At 42.3% G+C, this 12,126-nt stretch overlaps 1 pseudogene; it reads left to right on the forward strand.

The window, feature by feature from the left end:
- The first annotated feature begins 10,212 nt into the window (after nt 1–10,212).
- On the forward strand, nt 10,213–10,321 carry LOC132869520 (5S ribosomal RNA; annotated as a pseudogene).
- Nucleotides 10,322–12,126: the final 1,805 nt, after the last annotated feature.

The following is a 12,126-nucleotide window of genomic DNA, read 5'->3' on the forward strand; positions in this document are numbered from 1 at the left end:
AGGGGGAGGTGGGTGGAACTCCATCTTCTCCTTTAGCAGCTTTCTCTCCACTGTCTCACCTCTGATGTTCTTGTACTTGGATGCTCTTTCAAATAGCCCGTATGTTGTCTCGCTGTGTTTCAGCCACTGGATGTTAGGTGCTGCGATACCAAGAGCTTGGAGAGATGCAGGGGGCTCTTCCCAGTACTTCTGCCAGCCTTCCAACTCCCTTCACGAGCACGACCGGACCGCTGCCAGCTTCATCAAGAAGTATGAGTCCAGGTGGGGCTACACACTGTTCGGCCGGTGCCTTGGGCCCGACACCCCTGAGAGCAGAGCGGCCCAGAAGACCAAGTTTGGATGGATGAGGTACCCTCAGGCCGCACAGGTGAGTGAGGAAAGCCGTGCGCTCTTCCTCCTCATTAAGATGTTGAAGAACTCGCCACCAGCCAATCAACTGACCTCCCCCAGCAGGGTAGCAGCATGCATCAAGGGGCAGTACAAGAGGATCGCGGACCGAGTGGCAGATGATCCCATCCTCTGCAAGCTCTCCATCCCTCTGCCCAACATTAACAACAAATCCCTCTCCACCTTTATTGCAAAAGAGGAGAAGGCGGCCAACTACATGGCAACGGTAATGCCCAAAGCCAAGCCCCACCAGACTGTGCTGTGAGAGCAACTGCTGCCTGAAGCTCCTGCCCTGCCGCCGTCACTGCCACCACCAGAGAGACCTCAGGTGCAGTACGAGCAGCCTCACCATGTCACTGGCAGAAGGCGTGGTGAAAAGCGGAGGTAAGTTCTGCACCTACTTTATCCATTTATTTTTTTGTGGAGAGTAAAGTGTTAATGCACACCCATACTTACAGTGGTGCTTGAAAGTTTGTGAACCCTTTAGAATTTTCTATATTTCTGCATAAATATGACCTAAAACATCATCAGATTTTCACACAAGTCTTAAAAGTAGATAAAGAGAACCCAGTTAAACAAATGAGACAAAAATATTATACTTGGTCATTTATTTATTGAGGAAAATGATCCAATATTACATATCTGTGAGTGGCAAAAGTATGTGAACCTTTGCTTTCAGTATCTGGTGTGACCCCCTTGTGCAGCAATAACTGCAACTAAATGTTTCCGGTAACTGTTGATCAGTCCTGCACACCGGCTTGGAGGAATTTTAGCCCATTCCTCCATACAGAACAGCTTCAACTCTGGGATGTTGGTGGGTTTCCTCACATGAACTGCTCACTTCAGGGCCCTGTACTACGAACGGAGGTTAACCTACCCAGAAGTAACCCAGGGTTCCCCCGCTAAACCGGGGTTGACAAAACCTGGTTATCTTGTTTGGGGTTAAACGGTACTACGACGCCAGTTATGAAGTTGATTTGTTGAACCTGGTTTAACCTAATCAGGGTTAATGCGCGTTCACGTTAAAGGGGAGGTTATCAGCGCAAATCCCCACTGTTCACAATGGCACGGCCGCCGCACTTCACGGAGGAAGAATGCGCTGTCATAATGCAAAGCTACGAGGAGTTCAAAACAACATTAAGAGCAAAATCTAACACAGCGGCTGCCAATAAGGAGCGGCAAGCATGTTGGCAACGAATTGCCGATCGGGTAAATGCGCAAGTACATTCTCCCTTCTACATGTTCCAGAACAGAAGTATAGGATGAGAGAAAGCTTCATGATCAATCACAAGTCACAGAAAATGGTCCTTCGACGTGGCCCCAGTCATATATAGCTTGTTTAATGTCCGAAAAATCCTGAATAAAATTTGGTATGGTAAATTCATGGAGTAGCCTACTTAAACTGATATGTGCACAGAGTCACATGAATTAGGATGACTGACTGTTCAGTCCCTTTGACTAAGTTGGTGTATGTCCTGTGAACATTTCAGAGGCAACAGCAGTGCCAAACGCACCTGGCAACAGGTGAAAATGAAATATAAAAACATCATTCATAATGGTGTGTGTGTGTGTGTGTGTGTGTGTGTCGTTCTTTTTCTGTACTGTGTTTCAGATGAAAAAGCTTTTGCCCAAGGACAAGAAGTAGGCTAAACAGCATTTGCCTTTTATTTATTCAAGTTTTATCTGTTTGCCTAATAGTTCAAATTGTTTTGTATATAGTTTATAATGTAGTTGTGTGATATTAATGATAATATTGTGGAAAAACTACTTTGCACGGACGTTCATTTAACTTATTCTATCGTCATTTTGTTTGTTCTATTTTTGTGTATTTTATTTATTTATCTGTTTGTCTAGTTGTATCTATTTTATATCTCAGACTTAAATATTTTTGTAAAACAAAAGTGTTTTTCTATAAAATATTCTTGCGTTCTTGATAACTATGTTCTTGAGTGGGTTCTTTTTTTTTTTTTTTTACAGAAAAGCCGTTCTGCATGGACATTCATTGAAGCCCTCATTGTTTTTTAATGGTTATTTATGAGCGTTTAGGGGTTACAATAATGTAAGTCTAGGTTGCTTTATATAAAAGGTATGTCCAGAAATATTGATGTCACTGTCTAAGCAGAGGGATCTGGCTTCTTTAGACGCTGTCTTCTTAAAACTGAATAAATATTTAAAAAGAGCCAAATGAGCCAGTCTTTTGAACAGCTCTTTTCAAAGAACGGATCACAAAGATGCGGATCCCGTCAAAGAGCCATAAATCCCATCTCTAATCTGCGCTCCGATATCGCACGGGTCATCCAGGTACGCTGGCATTGTCTCTAGAGGAAATGTCGGTGGAGAGGTGGTGTTTAAAAAGGGTGTGGTTAATCGGAAACCTCGGGTTAACCAAGAACATAACCTGAGACGAGCAGGTTTGAGATGCAGCGTAAGTTGCCATGGCAGCATACCTCGGTTTGAACATAGCCAACTTTCGTAGTATGGGTTAATCGGGAAGTTACGCTGCACGTGATCAAGTTACTCTCGAAGTTACCCTGGTAAGCCAGAAAACCCGCTTCGTAGTACAGGGCCCTGGTCCTTCCACAACATTTCAATTGGATTAAGGTCAGGACTTTTGGCCCTTTTCCACTACCCTTTTTCAGCTCACTTCAGCCCGACACGGCTCGCGTTTCGACTACCAAAAAACAGCACGACTCAGCTCGCTTCAGCCCTGCTTAGCCCCTAAAACTCGCACCGTTTTGGAGTGGGGCTGAAGCGAGCCAAAGCGAGCCGAGTGAGGCTGGGGGCGTGAGCAGACACTCCCCTGTGCACTGGTTGGTGAGGAGGAGTGTCCTCACATGCCCACACACGCCCCGCGAGCACGCTGGGATCTGTAAACACCGTAAACCTGGAAGGAGAACAATTACGAATTACGAGAATTTCTGAAGCCTTATGCGCCTCGCCTCATCTATACGCTCTTGCCAGTATCTGTTGGCGTTGTCGGTGACAACAAGCCACAGCACCAAGACCAGCAACACTAACGACTCCATGTCCTCCATGTTTATTGTTTACTATTCGGGTTGTGAGACTACCGCTTAAAAGCTCACTGATGTCACTGTTTGCGCTGCTTAACGACATCACGTGACGTCCACCCACTTTCGCTAACTCCACCCAATGTGTCCACCCACTTCCAGCTAGCACGGTTCAGCGCGGTTGTAGTCGAAATGCAACTCCAATAGCCTTACTCAGCTTGACTCAGCACGGCACGGCTCAGCCCGACTCAGCCGCGTTTGTAGTGGAAAAGCGGCATTTGACTTGGCCATTCCAAAACATTAACTTTATTCTTCTTTAACCATTCTTTGGTAGAACGACTTGTGTGCTTAGGGTCGTTGTCTTGTTGCATGACACACCTTCTCTTGAGATTCAGTTCATGGACAGATGCCCTGACATTTTCCTTCAGAATTCGCTGGTATAATTCAGAATTCATTGTTCCATCAATGATGGCAAGCCGTCCTGGCCCAGATGCAGCAAAACAGGCCCAAACCATGATACTACCACCACCATGTTTCACAGATGGGATAAGGTTCTTCCGCTGGAATGCAGTGTTTTCCTTTCTCCAAACATAACGCTCCACATTTAAACCAAAAGATCCATTTTGGTCTCATCCGTCCACAAAACATTTTTCCAATAGCCTTCTGGCTTGTCCACGTGATCTTTAGCAAACTGCAGACGAGCAGCAATGTTCTTTTTGGAGAGCAGTGGCTTTCTCCTTGCAACCCTGCCATGCACACCATTGTTGTTCAGTGTTCTCCTGATGGTGGACTCATGAACATTAGCCAATGTGAGAGAGGCCTTCAGTTGCTTAGAAGTTACCCTGGGGTCGTTTGTGATCTCGCCAACTATTACACACCTTGCTTTTCGAGTGATCTTTGTTGGTCGACCACTCCTGGGGAGGGTAACAACAGTCTTGAATTTCCTCCATTTGTACACAATCTGTCTGACTGTGGATTGGTGGAGTCCAAACCTTTTAGAGATGGTTTTGTTAGCTTTGCCAGCCTGATGAGCATCAACAACACTTTTTCTGAGGTCCTCAGAAATCTCCTTTGTTCGTGCCATGATACACTTCCACAAACATGTGTTGAAGATCAGACTTTGATAGATCCCTGTTCTTTAAATAAAACAGGGTGCCCACTCACACCTGATTGTCATCCCATTGATTGAAAACACCTGACTAATTTCACCTTCAAATTAACTGCTAATCCTAGAGATTCACATACTTTTGCCACTCACAGATATGTAATATTGGATCATTTTCCTCAATAAATAAACGAGCAAGTATAATTGTGTCTCATTTGTTTAACTGGGTTTTCTTTATCTACTTTTAGGACTTGTGTGAAAATCTGATGATATTTTGGGTCATATTTATGCAGAAATATAGAAAAGTCTAAAGGGTTCACAAACTTTCAAGCACCACTGTATATGGCTCATACTACAAAAGAGGCCCGTTTCTTATATAAGATTTTATCACATTTGTATAGCCATGCAAGTTTTTTTTTTTTATAAATCTTTTCCCAATGAGCATACATTATGTAGGATACTCACAGTCTTGTGCTTGTGTGTTTTTTCTTTTACATTTACAGGTTGGACTTTGAAGAGCCACAGCTGCAGCCAGAGCCAGACCATCAGCCAGGGCCTTCAAATCGCCGTATCCAGCCCAAACCTGCCACTGCATCCTGTGTGCCACCTGCCGTGGCAAAAGCACCAGTCCGCCTGGTAGTGCCAGCCCAACCACAGGCTCCATCAGTGAGATTTCCACCGTCCGCCAGCCCACTGTTCCTCCCTGTCTTCCCACCCTGTCCTCCGACTGTGAAACCGATTATGCCAAATAAATCCAATAAGCCCTGTGGGGCTTGCAAGGTGCCACAGTGTGGGGGGCAGCGGAAGAAATACACCCCTTCCAAAGACAAAGTGGCTGGAAGCAGCCAGAAGATCTTCACTTTTTGCCCCTCCACCAACATGTCCACCACACCTGGCTTTGAAGATGTAACGTACACCAGCTACGAACACTTTAAAAGTGTGGTAGACCAGGAACTGGAGAAGAGGAGAACCTCCCTTTAATGTTTACCTGCGTTGGGTTGCAATGACCTTGTCTGTCTGTCTGTTTCTTTTTGTGTGTCTGCCCGCAGTGTTTTCAATTGTCTGCAGCAGGCACTAAACACACACACACACACACACACATCTTAGCATTGGTCAGTGGAGCGGGTTGTTATATCTGATGGCTCTTTTTTGTTGGAGTGGAGTGCAATAATGTAAACAAACGCTTGGTTGTGGAGTGCAATAATGTAGACAAATGCTGTAAAATTGTCTAAAAATGTTTAAAATGTTTAGCAATATTTACGTAAAATATTTGTTTTTTTTTTACATTTCATAAATGTTGTGGTGTAATTCATGCGCTGTTAGTATGTATAAAGGTGATAAAATAGTGATTCAATTTCATTTTTTCCCAATTCAATTTTAAGTGTTTTATACTGTTTTATAATTATATATTGTAAAAACAAAAAAGTGACGATTTCATACACGTTTTTATTCATGTTTTGTCAAAATATTTTCATTGAATTTGAAAATGGCTGTGCTTATCACTTGGTCTTTCCATAACAATTCAAAACACACTGTCACAAAAAGTGACATTTTTCATACATATTTCATTCATGGGTTGCCATAGGTTCATTTTAGAATACTTACCTGTAATTAATTGCTTTAAGAACAAAACTTCACTTGGATAAATAAGAACATTTACCTATGTTATGATGCTTACTTGAAATGAACTGTTTTTAATCATAAGGATTCACTTAGATAAGAAAAATGACCTGAATACTTCCATGAAACTAACTGTATTTAAGTACAAGGGTTTGAATCTTTGTACCTTTGAAATAATTATTCAGCCAAGCAGTATCAGGGAACAGATTTTAAAGGACATATTTTCAGGAAATTTCAAAGTCACGGGTACACCTGTTAATCACTGGAGATGAGGCTGTATGGAGATAAATTAGCAAGGATGGGAGTCGAACCGGCAATCTTCTGATTTGAAGACCACCACCTCACCCTTTACGCCACGGCATCTCGCAATACCAGGATCGGCCAGCAGGTGGCCAAGGATCGTGCTCATCCCAGGTTCGCCAATAGGGACTTAGGGGCGGTCTCCCATCCAAGTACTAACCAAGCCTGGCCCTGCTCACCTTCTGAGATCAGACGTTCTCAGGGTGGTATGGCCGTAAGCGGGAGAAAAGCCTTAAAGTTGCCTATTTGAAGACGCCCAGTGACCTCTCTAGAACGATTATAATGTATTGTGAATATGCTTGATTACTGATAACTGTAGTAAAGTGAGCTGACAATCTGATTATTTTGGTGAAGTAGCTTCATCTCACACTGAAAAAGGATAAAACTCCAACCTTTAACTGAAATAAATTTATTCTGAGAAAAACAAATCTCTCATCAAATCAATAATTATTTTCAGCATAAACACGTGTCACTATTATTGGCACCCCTGAAAATTATCGTGAACACAATGTCACTAAAGCATGTTTCCCATTTAAAATTGTATATTTTTTATTTGATTGGAGTGTGTAGGAACTTTTAAGCTGTAACCCAACACTTCCTGATTAACAAATATGAGGTGAGACAGAGGCCAAATTCCCTTAGTCATCCATCAGCCTGGGAAAGATAAAAGAACACACAAACCAAATGAGGGAAAAGTTTGTTGACCTTCATAGGTCAGGGAATGGTAATAAAAAATAGCTACTCGCTTGAAAATGCCCATTTCTTCTGTTAGGACAGTTAAAAAAAAAAAAAGTGGACACTAACTGGAGCTGTTACAATTTTGCCTGGAAGAGGACCCAAGTTTATTTTACCCCCACATACAGTGAGGAGGAGGAGGGTAAGAGAGGCACAAGAAACAAACAAACCAAGGATCACTGTTGGTGAGTGACAAGAAAAAGTAAAATATCGGGGCTTCCAAATCTCCAAAACAACCATAAAGTCTCCACCTCCATTCCAACAGATTATTTGGAGGGTATGCCAGAAAAAAAGCTTTTTCTGTCAGTTAACCACAAATGTAAGGGCGTGAGGTTTGTGAAACACTAACCCTGTTTTAAAAGCTGTTTTACTGGCAAGGGGAGGTTGTACAAATTTATTAAATGCAGGGGAGCCAAAAACAGTGGCAATTTCTTGTAATTTACCAATAGTCATCCTTGGGGATTATTTATTTATTTATGTATGCCTCGCTTATCCTCCTCACTATACGTTGGGGTAAAAAAAACACTTCAGTCCGGGGGCGTCGTGTGAAGATTGGAGACTATAAAGTGATGGCAGGGGAGTGTAGCTAGACAACATCGAATGGTTGTGTGCAAGTTGAGCTTGAAAGTGAAAAAGAGGAAGCGTGAAATAGTGGAGCCGAAGATTAAGTGGTGGAAACTGAGGAGGTTGAACATCAGAAGGAGTTTAGGGAAGAAATGAGACGGGCATTGAGTGGTAATGGAAGTCTGCCAGAAGATTGGGATACTACTGCTATATTAGTAGGAGAGGCAGCAAGGAAGGTGCGAGGGTGGTCTTCGGGAAGGAGGAAGGAAGTTAAGGAGACATGGTGGTGGAACAAAGAAGTGCAGGAAATTATAAAAGAGAAGAGGCTAGCAAAGAAGAATTGGGACGATCAGAGAGACAAGGAAAGCAGGCGGTTATACAGAGAGACGAGACAGAAGGCAAAAAGAGCGGTAGTGAAGGCGAAAGCAGATGCATACCAGGAATTGTACAAAAGGCTGGAGACCAAAGAAGGAGAGCATGACCTGTACAGACTAGCTAGGCAGGGAAGCGAGGGATGTACAGCAGGTAAGAGTGATGAAAGATGTAAATGGAAATGTGCTGACAAACAAAGAGTGTATTAAGAAGGTGGAAAGAGTACTTTGAGGATTTATTAAATGAGGAGAATCCAAGAGAGAAAAGGTCAGCTTCGTTGGAGACAGCAAATCAGGAAGCAGAGTTGGTTAGTAAGGATGAGGTGAGGGCAGCCATGAAAAGAATGAAGAAGACTAGGAAAGCAGTCGGACCAGATGGTATCCCGATTGAGGTTTGGAGATGTTTGGGTGAGACGGCTGTGGAGTTCCTAACGAGATTATTTAATAAGATCCTAGAGAATGAGAAAATGCTGAATGAATGGAGAAAAAGACTGTGCTAGTCCCAATATACAAGAATAAGGGAGATGTACAGAGCTGCAGTAATTACAGAGGGATAAAATTGATGAGCCATACCATCAAGTTATGGGAAAGGGTATTGGAGGCGAGATTGAGAAGAGAGGTAGCAAACTGTGAACAGCAGTATGAGTTTATGCCAAGGAAGAGAACATCAGATGCAATTTTTGCTTTAAGAATGTTAATGGAGAAGTACAGGGAAGGCCAGAGAAAGCTACATTGTATGTTTGTAGACCTGGAGAAGGCATACGATAGAGTGCCGAGAGAGGAGTTATGGTATTGTATGAGAAAGTGTGGAGTGAATGAGAAGTATATTAGAGTGGTGCAAGACATGTATGAGAACAAAGAAACAGCAGTGAGGTGTGCAGTTGGAACAACTGAATGGTTCAAGGTGAAGGTGGGACTCCATCAAGGATCTGCTTTGAGTCCTTTCTTGTTTGCCATAGTGATGGATAGCTTGACGGACAAAGTGAGGCAAGAGTCACCATGGAACATGATGTTTGCAGATGATATTGTGATATGTAGTGAAAGTAGAAAGGAGGTTGAGTTGGGTTTGGAGAGATGGAGGTATGCATTGGAACGAAGAGGAATGAAGGTGAGCAGTAGCAAAACAGAATACATGTGCATCAGTGAGAATGGGGATGAGAGTGTAGTGAAGATGCAAGGAGTAGACGTAAAGAAAGTTGGTGAATTCAAGTACCTGGTGTCAACTGTGCAGGAAAATGGGGGCTGCGATAGTGAGGTGAGAAAGAGAGTGCAGGCAGGGTGGAGCAGTTGGAGAAGGATTTTGGGAGTCATTTGCGATAGGAAAGTCCCAGCAGAAGTGAAAGGTAGGATGTATAAGACAGTAGTGAGACCAGCTGTGATGTATGGATTGGAGACCGTACCCTTAACGAAGAGACAGGAGGCAAAGTTGGAGGTGACAGAGTTGAGGATGTTAAGGTTTGCGATGGGAGTGACAAGGTTGGACAGGATAAGGCATGAGCACAGAGGGACAGCACATGTGGAGAGCTTGGGAATTAAGCTAAGAGAGATGAGACTGAGATGGTCTGGGCACATCCTGAGAAGAGATGCAGAGCATGTTGGAAGGAGAATTTTGAGGATGGAGCTGCCAGGCAAACGAAAACGAGGAAGGCCAAAGAGGAGCTACATGGATGCAGTGAGCAAAGACATGAAAGTGGCAGGTGTGGTAGAGAAGGATGCAGAAGATCTGCTGTGACCCCTAATTGGGAGCAGCTGGAAGAAGAATGTTGTTGTCCTAACAGCAGAAATTGGCATTTTTAGGTTAGTTGCTATTTTTTTTTCACCTTTATTGGATAGGACAGTGTAGAGACAGGAAATGAGCAGGAGAGAGAGATGGGGAGGGATTGGGAAGTGACCTCAAGTCAGAATCAAACCCGGGTCCACGGATTTATGGTATGGTGCCTTATCCACCTGAGCCACAACGCCCCCATCGCTTTTTTTTTTTTAAATAACCATTCCATGACTTCTGAAGGTCAACACACTTCTCCCTCATTTGTTTTAACTCACTTTATCTACTACAGGAGAGATAGAGAGTGAAAAGGAGAGAGAGGCGTCTTCAAATAGGGATGTTTATAACTTCTTCCTTGCTTACGGCCATACCAGCCTGAGAACGTCTGATCTTGGAAGCTAAACAGAGTTGGGCCTGGTTAGTACTTGGATGGGAGACTGCCTGGGAATACCAGGTGCTGTAAGCTTTTCGTTTCTTTCTCTTCATACTACATTGCCGACTCGAAATTAATAGATTATCACTTTATCACAAATTACCATTAATTATTTATTTGAATGTCTCATTAAAGCCTAAATGATTCTAACAAACACTTTAAACAGTTTAAATTTTGTATATAAAATGTAATTGTTCCCTTATGGGTCACTTTCTTAGTGTTAGGGCTTGGGAAACTGGCCGGAGTGTCTCAGTGTAAATGCTATAAACACTTTATAGCAGCCAGTGGGCTGAGAAGGACAGGATTAATATGTTGAAAAGGGATCTGAGCAGAGGTGGACAAAGTACCCAACTTCATTATTTAAGTCAAAGTACAGATCCCACTGGTCAAATGTTACTCCCATACAAGTGAAAGTTGTACAGACAAATTTTTACTTAAGTTAAAGTACTGAAGTGCTTGCTTTTAAAAATACTTCAGTATTAAAAGTACATTTTCTGTCAACTCTTTGTATTATTGCCACAACGCTTACAATACCTAATGCCTCTGAAGCAACCTACTGGATTTACAAAATGAATGCATGCTCTGCCATCATGGTGGTTTAACGTTAAGCTAGCTAGTCAGTGAAGCTCCACATGCTAGCAAAATCTTTTCAAACTCAGAATCATATTGGGTAGTTAACATTACTAGAAAAGGAAGATTTCTACATTCCATTTATTTGGCAAGATTATACTAAAACATTTCTGAATGGACTTCAGATAAGTTAACATAATTCATAGCATAACTCTGTTTTTACATGCTAACAGTGTCCAAGTTAACTAGCTGTGTTAATGTTAGCTGTGGACAATGCGATGACAACTTGGCAGGAAAATCCAGAGAATGTCATTTGACTAACCAGACTGCATAGCTATTGTAACGTTATCGCTAGCTCTAAAAGCACAGACAACTTCATTACAAGCTTTCTCTTGGAATAAAACATATACCTCAATATGCTTCTGCTGGTTGGAGGGTGAGTTTTTGTAGGCCATGAAGTGGTTTGTTGGCAAACAAAGCAAACATTTAAAACGAAATGAATCTTTAATCTTTTCCGGGGATTAATAAAGTAATTCTGATTCTCATCTCATCTCATCATCTCTAGCCGCTTTATCCTGTTCTACAGGGTCGCAGGCAAGCTGGAGCCTATCCCAGCTGACTATGGGCGAAAGGCGGGGTACACCCTGGACAAGTCTGATTCTGATTTTCAGAAAACTGAAACATGGGTTCTAGGTATGGCCATGGGTGCATGCATTCCCCAGAATCCCCTTCCATTCTGCCACTGACTGATCGTGTTCAAATAATGCTGCTGAGAAATCACTGAACTTGATATTACACAGTCTATGGATGTTATGTGACCCTAGTGATTACTGATCGACTGTCTCAGTGTCACCTGCGGAAAAAATAAAATCACGTTTTAGAAAAGGAAAAAAAAAAAAATCCACTTTCAAAGCTGCTTCATAGTAATGAGTAACTTGACAGAAATGTAGTGGAGTAAAAAGTACGATATTTGTCTTTCAAATGTAGTGAAGTTAAAGTCACAAGTTTCCAAAAAAAAAAAAATACTCAAGTAAAGTACAGATACTCAAAAAGTGTACTTAAGTACAGTACTCAAGTAAATGTACTTCGTTACTGTCCACTTCTGTATCTGAGAGAGGGTTACTAGCTGTGAGTGATGCTGGATGACAATTTTACAATGTATATAGGTTAGTTACAGGTATTTTGTGTGTGGAAGCTGTTTAAGAGATCAGTAAATCCAAACGGTTTGCTTATCTGAAAAGTACACTAGGTCGAATATCTATTATTAT

The sequence above is a fragment of the Neoarius graeffei genome, chromosome 20 (genome assembly GCF_027579695.1).
Source record: "Neoarius graeffei isolate fNeoGra1 chromosome 20, fNeoGra1.pri, whole genome shotgun sequence".
Lineage (NCBI taxonomy): Eukaryota > Metazoa > Chordata > Actinopteri > Siluriformes > Ariidae > Neoarius > Neoarius graeffei.